This window comes from Triticum urartu, chromosome 1A, assembly GCF_056163025.1.
Source record: "Triticum urartu cultivar PI428250 chromosome 1A, HENAU_Tu73, whole genome shotgun sequence".
NCBI classification, from domain to species: Eukaryota; Viridiplantae; Streptophyta; class Magnoliopsida; order Poales; family Poaceae; genus Triticum; species Triticum urartu.
In genome coordinates, this window is record NC_141873.1 from 266908345 (window position 1) to 266920798 (window position 12454).

Below are 12454 nucleotides of genomic sequence, written 5' to 3' on the forward strand. Positions count from 1 at the left end.
ATAATAAGCAAACATAGAAGTAACTCCCAAAGGTTTGATAATAAACAGGTAATAGGTTCTACCTCAACTACTTCCCAAACCCACAATTTAATTAGATCCTAATCATGCAATGTGTGAGGATTGATCTAATGTAATAAAACTGGGTAGTAGGAGGTATGATCAAAGTGTTACTTGCCTTGCTGATGATCCGCAAAACCTAGCGATTCGAAGTAGCAAGCGGCGCACTTTGGGTATTTTATCGCAAACAAACAAGCATACAATAAGTACTCAACTAATGCACAGGTAAAACTCAAATAAGAGATCTAACCAGAAAGTTCAACTTAAGAACTCCGGTTGGCAAAAAGAATCAAATCGAACGAAGCAACGAAAGACAAACGGCAAAAGAAACAAGCTTCGTTTACTATTCTGGATCTAGGGCAATTTTTACAGTGGCAACAACTTGTTTAAGTTGGTTAAACGGAAAGAGGGTTTCGAGACGAAACTCCAGGCGCTTGAATCGCCTGATTCCGATAAACGAGCGAAAAGTTAAACTAAAACGAACATCAGATCAGAGATCGCGGTCAGAGAAACCGCGGATTTAATCCGAGAAAAAGAAAAACGATGAACAGGTTAACGAACAAACGTTCGTTAATGGGAACTAAATGAAAAACGCGTTCGTTAAAACGAACGGACGAGCGGGCGCTCGCTAAATAAATAAATCGGAGAAAAATCGATCTATTTAAAAAAACGAAAACTAGGGTTTTTGAAAAAAAACCGAAACAACTTTTTCTCAAAAACCGGTCGGCGGCTACCTCGGCGGTGGCACTCCGGCGAGGCTCCGGCAGGGCAGCGGGTGGCGCGAGGCGGCGGCAAGCGGCGCGGGGCGGTGGCAGGCGGCGCGGGGCGGTGGCAGGCGGTGGTGGTGTGGTAGAAGGGGGGCGGCGATGGTTATAAAGGGGCGGGGGAGGTCGACTTGGGGGAGGGGTCGGCCTCGGGAGGCGTGTCCTCCCCAGACACGGCGGTAGCGGCGATCGGGACTCCGGTCCCGATCCGGCTGGAGGCGGCGGCGGCTGGCTGGGCCGGCCCGCTCGGCTGGGCCCTTGGCCCAGTCGGGCGCGGGTTTTTTTTAAACAATTTCGCTGCGCCTAAAAAAATTCTAGAAAAATAAATAAAAATCTAAAAATGCCAAAACAAATTTTCTCCATCTAAATAAAATATTTAGAACAGGATGAACATTTTTTTGCTCTAAATGCAATTTTTGAAAACGTGCATTTTTTTCTAAATTCAAATAAAATAGCAAATAAAACCAAAATAAAATCTTATTTGATTTTTTATTAAATCCTCAATATTTCTTTATTTTTGGTAAAGTCATTTTATTACCTATCTCATATTTTGATAATAGAAATAATTGAAGATCATTGTTGAGGAAATCGTTAACTAGTAGCTGCTCGGTTGGCTAGCGAGTAGGGGATTAATCGGCAAGTTAATCGGCCATTTAATCAATTAATCGGACGATTTTTTGGTTTATCAGCTACTCGGTGACCCTATGAGTAGGGATTAATCGGCAAGTTAACTGGTTAATCGGATGAATTCCTGAACAGGGTTGAAGATAAAATAAATAAAATCAAATGATCCTATTTTCAAAATTAGAGAAAACTCAAATATGAAAATAACGAAACCCCCAACTCTCTCCGAGGGTCCTTGAGTTGCGTAGAATTTCTAGGATCCACCAAAATGCAATAAAATATGCTATGCAATGATGATCTAGTGTATAATATTCCAAATTGAAAATTTGGAATGTTACTAGAGCACATCAAAGCTTATCACATCAGAAAGAATGCACACCTTAAGCTTCCTCAGATGCTTATTATCTCTAGAGGAGAGAAGTCACATGTCTTCCAGAGGGGAAAGACATGTTAGTATGTGTTATGGTTGTTATGATTGTTTTGATCTGATTTTCTTTTCCCTATTGAGGGAGTCCTGCTAATGTAGGGTAGAACCCTTGGGGCCCGATCTTTCACGATTGTAGAGAATCACTCAAACCAACAAGAATGATCACACATATGCCAGATCCTCGGAACACAAAGAGATACACAATCTGAATCCAACAAAGGATGATACATAGGGTAACCGGTTCTTCTTCAAGAGGAGGTCTTGATGATCTTCCCTACAAGGGGTCTTGAATCCAAAGAGGATCTTCTCCGAAGAGGTGTCGGTCCCTCGCAGTGGAGTAGATCCGGATGGATGAGCGAAGCTCTATCTCACATATGAGCTAACACAACGCTAACCTTAGTACGGAGCTAGGGAATGAGTATATATAGTCCAAGGGGTAAGTTGGGGATACATGGGGTGAAACCCCTTTCACTGCGCATAGGCAGGGCGGGTGGTACCAGTCATGGGGGCGGTTGTACCATTGGGTGCTCAGGTACTGGTTCCTGGCGGTACTTCCGGATGTGCTCAATGGTTGTTCCGGTGCTTGGGGCGGTTGTACCGGTCTGGTGGCTATTACGGGGATAAACCAGTGATGTACCGGCCTTGCACCGCTCGATTACAGAAGCTTGACCGGTAGTTAGGCGGTAGTCGCGCGGTTGTACCGGTCGACCGATAGTTGGGCGGTACATGGGCGGTTGTACCAGGATTTCTGCGCTGGGAAGATTTCCTTCATGCTCTCGTTGTCCACCTTGCACCGTAACTTCTCCTTGGTTGCTTCCTTGGTACCTAAGCACACAAAGCATCTCCATTTTAGGTAGTAGCCATATCTCAAGTGGGTCAAAGGGGAGTTCAACAAGGAGAGAGTTAACCTCGTTCTCGATAGCCCTTGCACGCGCTTGTGTCAATGGTCCACATGGTGTCTTGGGAGAGGAAGATAGGTCCATGGGGATGCCCATTGGATGCTCCGCATCATCTCCCTCCCCCCTTTGGAAGGATCTGACCTCGGATCAAAAACCTCATCACCATGGCAGGGAGAGAGATCTTTGACGTTGAATATGTCACTCACGGAGTACTTGTCGCGCGGGATGTCGATCTTGTAGGCGTTGTTGTTGTTGTAGCGTGCTAGCACCTTGAAGGGTCTGTTGGCTCAAGGTAGAAGCTTGGACTTGCGTTCATTGGGGAAGCGGTCCTTTTGAATGTGTAGCCACACAAGATCTCCGGTGTTGAATATCATGGGGTTCTTGTTAGTGTTCATCTTGGTCGCGAGGCGTTGTACTTGGTGCTCGATGGTGTGCCTTGTATCTTCATGCACCTTCTTCAAATAGCTTGCTCATGCACTCGCATCCATGTTGATGCGCTCTTGTAGTGGTAGAGGAAGAATGTCCAAGGTGACAACGGGTTCATCCGTAGACGACCTCGGAGGGGGACTTGCCCGTAGTCGAATGACTTGCGCGGTTGTAGGTGTACTCGGCGATGGGTAGACACTCCTCCCACTCCTTGATGTTCTTCTTGATCAACACACATAGTAGAGTGGAGAGTATCCGGTTTGTGACTCCCATTTGGCTATCGGTTTGTGGATGGTATGCCGTGGAGAAAAGTAGCTTGATTTCGAGCTTGGCGCATAAGGTCTTCCAAAACTAACTCAAGAACTTGACTTCGCGGTCTGAGACAATCGTCTTTGGCACTCCATGTAGACGCAAGATTTCCCTACAAAAAAGATTGGCAACATGTGAAGCATCGTCTATCTTGTTGCAAGGAATGAAATGAGCCATTTTAGAGAATCGGTTCACAACAACAAATATGGAATCCTTTCCATTTCTAGTCCTAGGCAAACCAAGCACAAAATCCATGCTAATATCTTCCCATGTGTGATATGGAATTGGAAGGGGTGTATAAAGGCCATGAGATTGAGCTTTGGACTTAGCTTTGCGACATGTCGAACATCGGTTGGTGAAGCATGAGACATCGCGGGACATCTTGGGCCAAAAATAGTTCTTGGAGAGCGTAGAAAATGTCTTGTCGCGTCCGAAGTGTCCCATTAGTCCTCTTCCATGAGATTCTTGCAAAAGTAACAAATGGAGAGAAGACTCAAGAATGCAAAGTTTGTTAGCTCTCATAATATAGTCATCTTTGATGTAATAGCGCTCCCAAGATGTATGTGTCAAACATTTGGCATAAGGAACAGCAAAAGTAGGATCATGCGCATACAAGTCTTTTATGTGCTCAAAGCTAATGACATTCAATTCAAGTTAGTAACAAGCATGCATTTGCGGGAAAGTGCATCCGCCACAACATTTTCTTTGCCTTTGATATACTTGATGACATAAGGAAATGACTCAATGAATTCACTTCATTTAGCATGACACTTGTTCAACTTAGTTTGACCATTAAGATACTTAAGCGTTTCATGATCAGTATGGATGATAAATTCATGAGGTCGAAGATAATGTTCCCATTCACACAAAACTCGCACTAAAGCATAGAGCTCTCTGTCATAGATTGGATAACTGAGTTGCGCTCCGGAAAGTTCCTCACTAAAGTATGCTATGGGTCTCCTCTCTTGTGTTAACACACCTCCTATGCCATTACCACTAGCATCACAATGAACTTCAAAGGGTTTGTCAAAGTTGGGTAAAGCAAGCACGGGAGCATGAGTAAGAAAATTATTAAGCTCATTAAATGTGGTATCTTGAGATGGTCCCCAAACAAAAGGTGCATTTTTCTTACTCAAAGCATGCAAAGGTGAAGCAATGGTGCTAAAATCCTTGACAAATCGACGATAGAAACCGGCTAAGCCAAGAAAACTATGCACTTGTTGCAAGCTGGTTGGTTGGGGCCAAGTTTTAATAGCATTGATCTTAGATTCATCAACATGAACACCCTTAGAAAACACAACGAAACCCAAGAAAACAAGATTATTGATACGTCTCCAATGTATCTATATTTTTTGATTGTTCCATGCTATTATATTATCTGTTTTGGATGTTTAATGGGCTTTAATACGTACTTTTATATTCTTTTTGGGACTAACCTATTAACCGGAGGCCCAGTGCCAATTGCTGTTTTTTTGCCTATTTTAGTGTTTCGCACAAAGGAATATCAAACGGAATCCAAACGGAACAAAACCTTCCCGAGTATCTTTTTTCGAACAAACGCAATCCAGGAGACTTGGAGTGGAGGTCAAGGAAGCAACGAGGCGGCCATGAGGTAGGGAGGCGCGCCCCCCACCCTCGTGGGCCCCTCGTAGCTCCACCGACCTACTTCTTTTGCCTATATATACTCTTATACCCTGAAAACATCCAAGGGATCCATGAAACCACTTTTCCACTGCCGCAACCTTCTGTACCCATGAGATCCCATCTTGGGGCCTTTTCCGGCGATCTATCGAAGGGGGATTCGATCACGGGGGGCTTCTACATCAACACCATAGCCTCTCCGATTATGTGTGAGTAGTTTACCACGGACCTTCGGGTCCATAGTTATTAGCTAGATGACTTCTTCTCTCTCTTTGGTTATCAATACAAAGTTCTCCTCGTTGTTCTTGGAGATTTATTCCATGTAATACTTTTTGCAGTGTGTTTGCCGAGATTCGATGAATTGTGGGTTTATGATCAAGATTATCTATGAACAATATTTGATTCTTCTCTGAATTCTTATATGCATGATTTGATATCTTTGCAAGTCTCTTCGAATTATCGGTTTAGTTTGGCCTACTAGATTGATCTTTCTTGCAATGGGAGAATTGCTTAGCTTTGGGTTCAACCTTGCGGTGTCCTTTCCCAGTGAAAGTAGGGGCAGAAAGGCACGTATTGTATTGTTGCCATCGAGGATAAAAAGATGGGGTTTATATCATATTGCTTGAGTTTATCCCTCTACATCATGTCATCTTGCTTAAAGCGTTACTTTGTTCTTATGAACTTAATACTCTATATGCGTGCTAGATAGCGGTCGATGTGTGGAGTAATAGTAGTAAATGCAGAATCGTTTTGGTCTACTTGACACAGACGTGATGCCTATATTCATAATCATTGCCTAGATATTCTCATAACTATGCGCTTTTCTATCAATTGCTCGGTAGTAATTTGTTCACCCACCGTAATATATGCTATCTTGAGAGAAGCCACTAGTGAAACCTATGCCCCCCGGGTCTACTTCATATGATATAAGTTTCCGATCTACAATTCTAGTTTACTATTTATTTTGCAATCTTTATTTTCCAATCTATACAACAAAAATACCAAAAATATTTATCTTATTATCTCTATCAGATCCCACTTTTGCAAGTGGCCGTGAAGGGATTGACAACCCCTTTATCGCGTTGGTTGCAAGGTTCTTGATTGTTTGTGCAGGTACTAGGCGATTTGTGTGTAGTCTCAACCGAGGGAAATACTTACGCTACTTTGCTGCATCACCCTTTCCTCTTCAAGGGAAAACCAATGCATGCTCAAGAGGTAGCAAGAAGAATTTCTGGCACCATTGCCGGGGAGATCTACGCTCAAGTCAAGACATACCAAGTACCCATCACAAACTCTTATCCCTCACATTACATTATTTGCCATTTGCCTCTCGTTTTCCTCTCCCCCACTTCACCTTTGCCGTTTTATTCGCCCTTTTCCGTTCGTCTCTTTTCGCTTGCCTCTTGTGTGCTTGTGTGTTAGATCGTCTATTTTGCTGTCATGGCTAGCCCTTTCTCCCTTCCTTCGTCTCCCGATTTTGAAGTTCTTCACCTCAAACAAAGACAAGGAGAAAACTTAAAATATTCTTGGTATAGGATGATAGAATCTTATCATAGTTGCACTATAGGGGGAGATTTCAAGATTTTACTTCGTAATTTTATGTTGGGCTAACCATATCCCATAGACAACTCTTGGATTTTGCCGCTAAATGGAATTTTATTGAAATTGATCCTAGTATTGCTTATGAAATTATAGAGGGAATAGTAGGAGTACTTACCCCACAAAAGGAACTACATCTTACTCAAGAAGGAACCGGAATTTTAGAAAAATTGTGTGAATTGCAAAAATCTATTGAGCCTCTTAAAAATGTTGGTGGGAACCTTCACCGTATGAATACATTGATCACTCTTTGCAATAAGCGGTTGGATGCTCTAGATCTAAAAATCTCCGAGCATGAAGGGAAACGTAAGGAACCTCCCGGATCCGAGCATAACTCCATTAAAAAGATAAATACCAAAGAGGGAAATACTTAGATCTATTCTTGTTTTTTATGCCTAGCTAGGGGCGTTAAATGATAGCGCTTGTTGGGAGGCAACCCAATTTTATTTTTGTTCCTTGCTTTTTGTTCCTGTTTAGTAATAAATAAATCATCTATCCTCTGTTATGATTGTGTTTTTATGTTTTAATTAGTGTTTGTGCCAAGTAAAGCCTTTACGATCTTCTTGGGTGATTGTTATTTGATCTTGCTGTAAAAAACAGAAAGTATGCGCTCATGAGAATAATTTTTATTTTTTACCAGAGAGCGATAAAATACCAATTCCAACTGCAGAAGATCAATATACAAATTATTTATGACTTCCTAATTTTTCAGAATTTATGGAGTTACATAAGTATTCGAAACTTCCAGATTGCTACAGACTGTTCTCTTTTTGACAGATTCTGTTTTTCGGGTGTTGTTTGCTTATTTTGATGAATCTATGGCTAGTATCGGGGGGTATGAACCATAGAGAAGTTGGAATACAGTAGGTTTAACACCAATATAAATAAAGAATGATTTCATTACAGTACATTAAAGTGGTGGTTTGTTTTCTTATACTAACGGAGCTCATGAGATTTTCTGTTGAGTTTTGTGTTCTGAAGTTTTCAAGTTTTTGGGTAAAGATTTGATGGATTTTGGAACAAGGAGTGGCGCTTGGGGATGCCCAAGGCACCCCAAGTTAAAATTAAAGGACAACCAAAATACTAAGCTTGGGGATGCCTCGGAAGGCATCCCCACTTTCGTCTTTGTCTACCGGTAACTTTACTTGAGGTTATATTTTTATTCACCACATGATATGTGTTTTGCTTGGAGCATCTTGCATGATTTGAGTCTTTGCTTTTTAGTTTACCACAATCATACTTGCTTTACACACCTTTTGGGAGAGACACACATGAATCGGAATTTATTAGAATACTCTATGTGCTTCACTTATATCTTTTGAGCTATATAATTTTGCTCTAGTGCTTCACTTATACCTTTTTAGAGAACGGTGGTGGTTTTATTTTGTAGAGATTATTGATCTCTCATGCTTCCCTTATACTCCCTCCATTCCAAATTACTCATCGCAGGAATGGATGTATCTAGAACTAAAATACATCTAGATACATCCATACCTGCTACAAGTAATTCGGAACGGAGGGAGTATTATTTAGAGAGTCTTTTATAACAACATGGTAATTTGCTTTGGCTATAATATTAGTCCAAATATGATAGGCATCCAGGATGGGTATGATAAAAACTTTCATATAGAGTGCATTAAATACTATGAGAAGTTTGATAGTTGATAGTTGTTTTGAGATATAAAGATGGTAATATTAGAGTTGTGCTAGTTGAGTAATTGTGGAGTTGAGAAATACTTGTGTTGAAGTTTGCAAGTCCCGTATCATGCATGTATGGTAAACATTGTGTGACAAATTTGAAGCATGAGGTGTTCTTTGATTGCTTTCCTTATGAGTGGCGGTCGGAGAAGAGCGATGGTCTTTTCCTACCAATCAATCCCCCTAGGAGCATGAACGTAGTGTTTGGTTTTGATGACTTGTAGATTTTTGCAATAAGCATGTGAGTTCTTTATGACTAATTTTGAGTCCATGGATTATACGCACTCTCACCCTTCCATCATTGCTAGCCTCTTCAGTACCGTGTATTGCCCTTTCTCACCTCGAGAGTTGGTGCAAACTTCGCCGGTGCATCCAAACCCCGTGATATGATACGCTCTATCACACATAAGCCTCCTTATATATTCCTCAAAACAACCACCATACCTACCTATTATGGCATTTCCGTAGCCATTCCGAGATATATTAACATGCAACTTTCCACCGTTCCGTTTATTATGACACGCTCCATCATTGTCATATTGCTTTGCATGATCATGAAATTGACATCATATCTGTGGCAAAGCCACCTTCATAATTATTTCATACATGTCACTCTTGATTCATTGCACATCCCGGTACACCGCTGGAGGCATTCACATAGTCATATTTTGTTCTAAGTATCGAGTTGTAATTCTTGAGTTGTAAGTAAATAAAAGTGTGATTATTTTCATTATTAGAGCATTGTCCCATGTGAGGAAAGGATGATGGAGACTATGATTCCCCCACAAGTCAGGATGATATTCTGGACGAAAAAAAGAGGCCATAAAAAAGATAAAAAAGGCCCAAATAAAAAATGAGAGAAAAAGAGAGAAGGGGCAATGTTACTATACTTTTTCCACACTTGTGCTTCAAAGTAGCATCATGATCTTCATGATAGAGAGTCTCTTATTTTGTCACTTTCATATACTAGTGGGAATTTTTCATTATAGAACTTGGCTTGTATATTCCAATGATGGGCTTCCTCAAAATGCCCTAGATCTTCGTGAGCAAGCGAGTTGGATGCACACCCACTTAGTTTCTTCTATTGAGCGTTCATACATTTATAGCTCTAGTGCATCCGTTGCATGTCAATCGCTACACCTCGCATTGACATCAATTGATGGGCATCTCCATAGCCCGTTGATTAGCTGCGTCAATGTGAGACTTTCTTCTTTTTTGTCTTCTCACACAACCTCCATCATCATATTCTATTCCACCCATAGTGCTATGTCCATGGCTCGCGCTCATATATTGCATGAAAGTTGAAAGAGTTTGAAAAGGCTAAGTATGAAACAATTGCTTGGCTTGTCATCGGGGTTGTGCATGATGGGAGCATCTTGTGTGACGAAAATGAAGCATGGCCAAACTATATGATTTTGTAGGGATAAGCTTTCTTTGGTTATGTTATTTTGATAAGACATAATTGCTTGGTTAGCATGCTTGAAGTATTATTATTTTTATGTCAACATTAAACTTTTGTCTAGAATCTTCTAGATCTAAACATTCATGCTGCAATAAAGAGGATTACATTGAAACTTATGTTAGGTAGCATTCCACATCAAAAAATCTGTTTTTATCATTTACCTACTCGAGGACGAGCATGAATTAAGCTTGGGGATGCTGATATGTCTCCAATGTATCTATAATTTTTTATTGTTCCATGCTATTATATTATCTGTTTTGGATGTTTAATGGGCTTTAATACACACTTCTATATTATTTTTGGGACTAACGTATTAACCGGAGGCCCAGTGCCAATTGCTGTTTTTTTTGCCTATTTCAGTGTTTCGCAGAAAAGGAATATCAAACGGAATCCAAACGGAACGAAACCTTCGCAAGGATCTTGTTTGGAACAAACACAATCCAGGAGACTTGGAGAGGAGCTCAAGGAAGCAATGTGGTGGCCACGAGGTTGGGAGGCGCGCCCAGGGGGGCAGGCGCGCCCCCCACCCTCATTGGCCCCTTGTAGCTCCACCGACCTACTTATTTCGCCTATATATCCTCTTATACCCTGAAGACATCCAGGGGAGCCACGAAACCACTTCTCCACTGCCGCAACCTTCTGTACCCGTGAGATCCCATCTTGGGGGCTTTTCCGGTGATCTGCCGGAGGGGGATTTGATCACGGAGGGCTTCTACATCAACACCATAGCCTCTCCGATTATGTGTGAGTAGTTTACCATAGACCTTCGGTTCCATAGTTATTAGCTAGATGGATTCTTCTCTCTCTCTTTGGTTCTCAATACAAAGTTCTCCTCGATGTTCTAGGAGATTTATTCGATGTAATACTTTTTGCGGTGTGTTTGCTGAGATCCCATGAATTGTGGATTTATGATCAAGATTATCTATGAACAATATTTGGTTCTTCTCTGAATTCTTATATGCATGATTTGATATCTTTGCAAGCCTCTTCGAATTATCGGTTTAGTTTGGCCTACTAGATTGATCTTTCTTGTAATGGGAGAAGTTCTTAGCTTTGTGTTCAATCTTGCGGTGTCCTTTCCAAGTGACAGTAGGGGCAGCAAGGCACGTATTGTATTGTTGACATTGAGGATAAAAATATGGGGTTTAAATCATATTGCTTGAGTTTATCCCTCTACATCATGTCATCCTGCTTAAAGCGTCACTCTGTTTTTATGAACTTAATACTCTAGATGCATGCTGGATAGCAGTTGATGTGTGGAGTAATAGTAGTAGATGCAGAATCGTTTCGGTCTACTTGACACGGACGTGATGCCTATATTCATAATCATTGCCTAGATATTCTCATAACTATGCGCTTTTCTATCAATTGCTCGGGAGTAATTTGTTCACCCACCGTAATATATGCTATCTTGAGAGAAGCCACTAGTGAAACCTATGGCCCCCGGGTCTACTTCATATGATATAAGTTTAATTCTAGTTTACTATTTATTTTTCAATCTTTATTTTCCAATCTATACAACAAAAATACCAAAAATATTTATCTTATTATCTCTATCAGATCTCACTTTTGCAAGTGGCCGTGAAGGGATTGACAACCCCTTTATCGCGTTGGTTGCAAGATTCTTGATTGTTTGTGTAGGTACTAGGCGATTTGCATGTAGTCTCCTACTCGATTGATACCTTGGTTCTCAAAAACTAAGGGAAATACTTATGCTACTTTGTTGCATCACCCTTTCCTCTTCAAGGGAAAACGAACGCATGCTCAAGAGGTAGCACTTATCAACACCAAAAAGGCATTTGTCCATATTAGCATAAAGGCGCTCTTTCCTAAGAGTTTGCAACACGGTTCTAAGATGTATGACATGATCTTTGAGATATTTGCTAAGCACAAGAATATTGTCAAAATAGACCACAACAAATACACCAATATAGGTTCGAAGAACAAAATGCATGACTCACATGAAAGTATCGGGTGCTTCGGATAAACCCATTGGCATGACAAGCCATTCATATAAGCCAAATTTGGTCTTAAATGCGGTTTTCCATTCATCACCTTCTTGGATGCGTATTTGATAATAGCCACTTTTAAGATCAATTTTAGAGAAAATTGTGGCTCCACTAAGCTCATCTAGCATATCATCTAGGCGTGGAATAGGATAACAATAATGCACGGTAATAACATTGATAGGACGACAATCGGTACACATGCGATATGTACCATCTTTCTTGGGAACAAGGATTACCGGTGCAGCACAAGGGCTCAAACTTTCACGTACATGGCCGTTGTCGATGAGTTGTTGTACTTGCCATTGGATCCCCTTGGTTCCCTCCGGGTTGACATGGTAGGGAGCCTTATTTGGAAGTGGTGCTTTGGGGATGAGGTCGATTCGGTGTTCGATGCCTTGTAGTGGAGGTAGACCCCGAGGTAGCTCATCGGGGAATACATCTTGGAATTCCTGCAATAGAGAAGATAACACTGAAGGTAGATTGTGAGAGTTGTTAGTTTTTGGTGCCTCATCCTTGCACAAAAGGACATAGTGCATGAC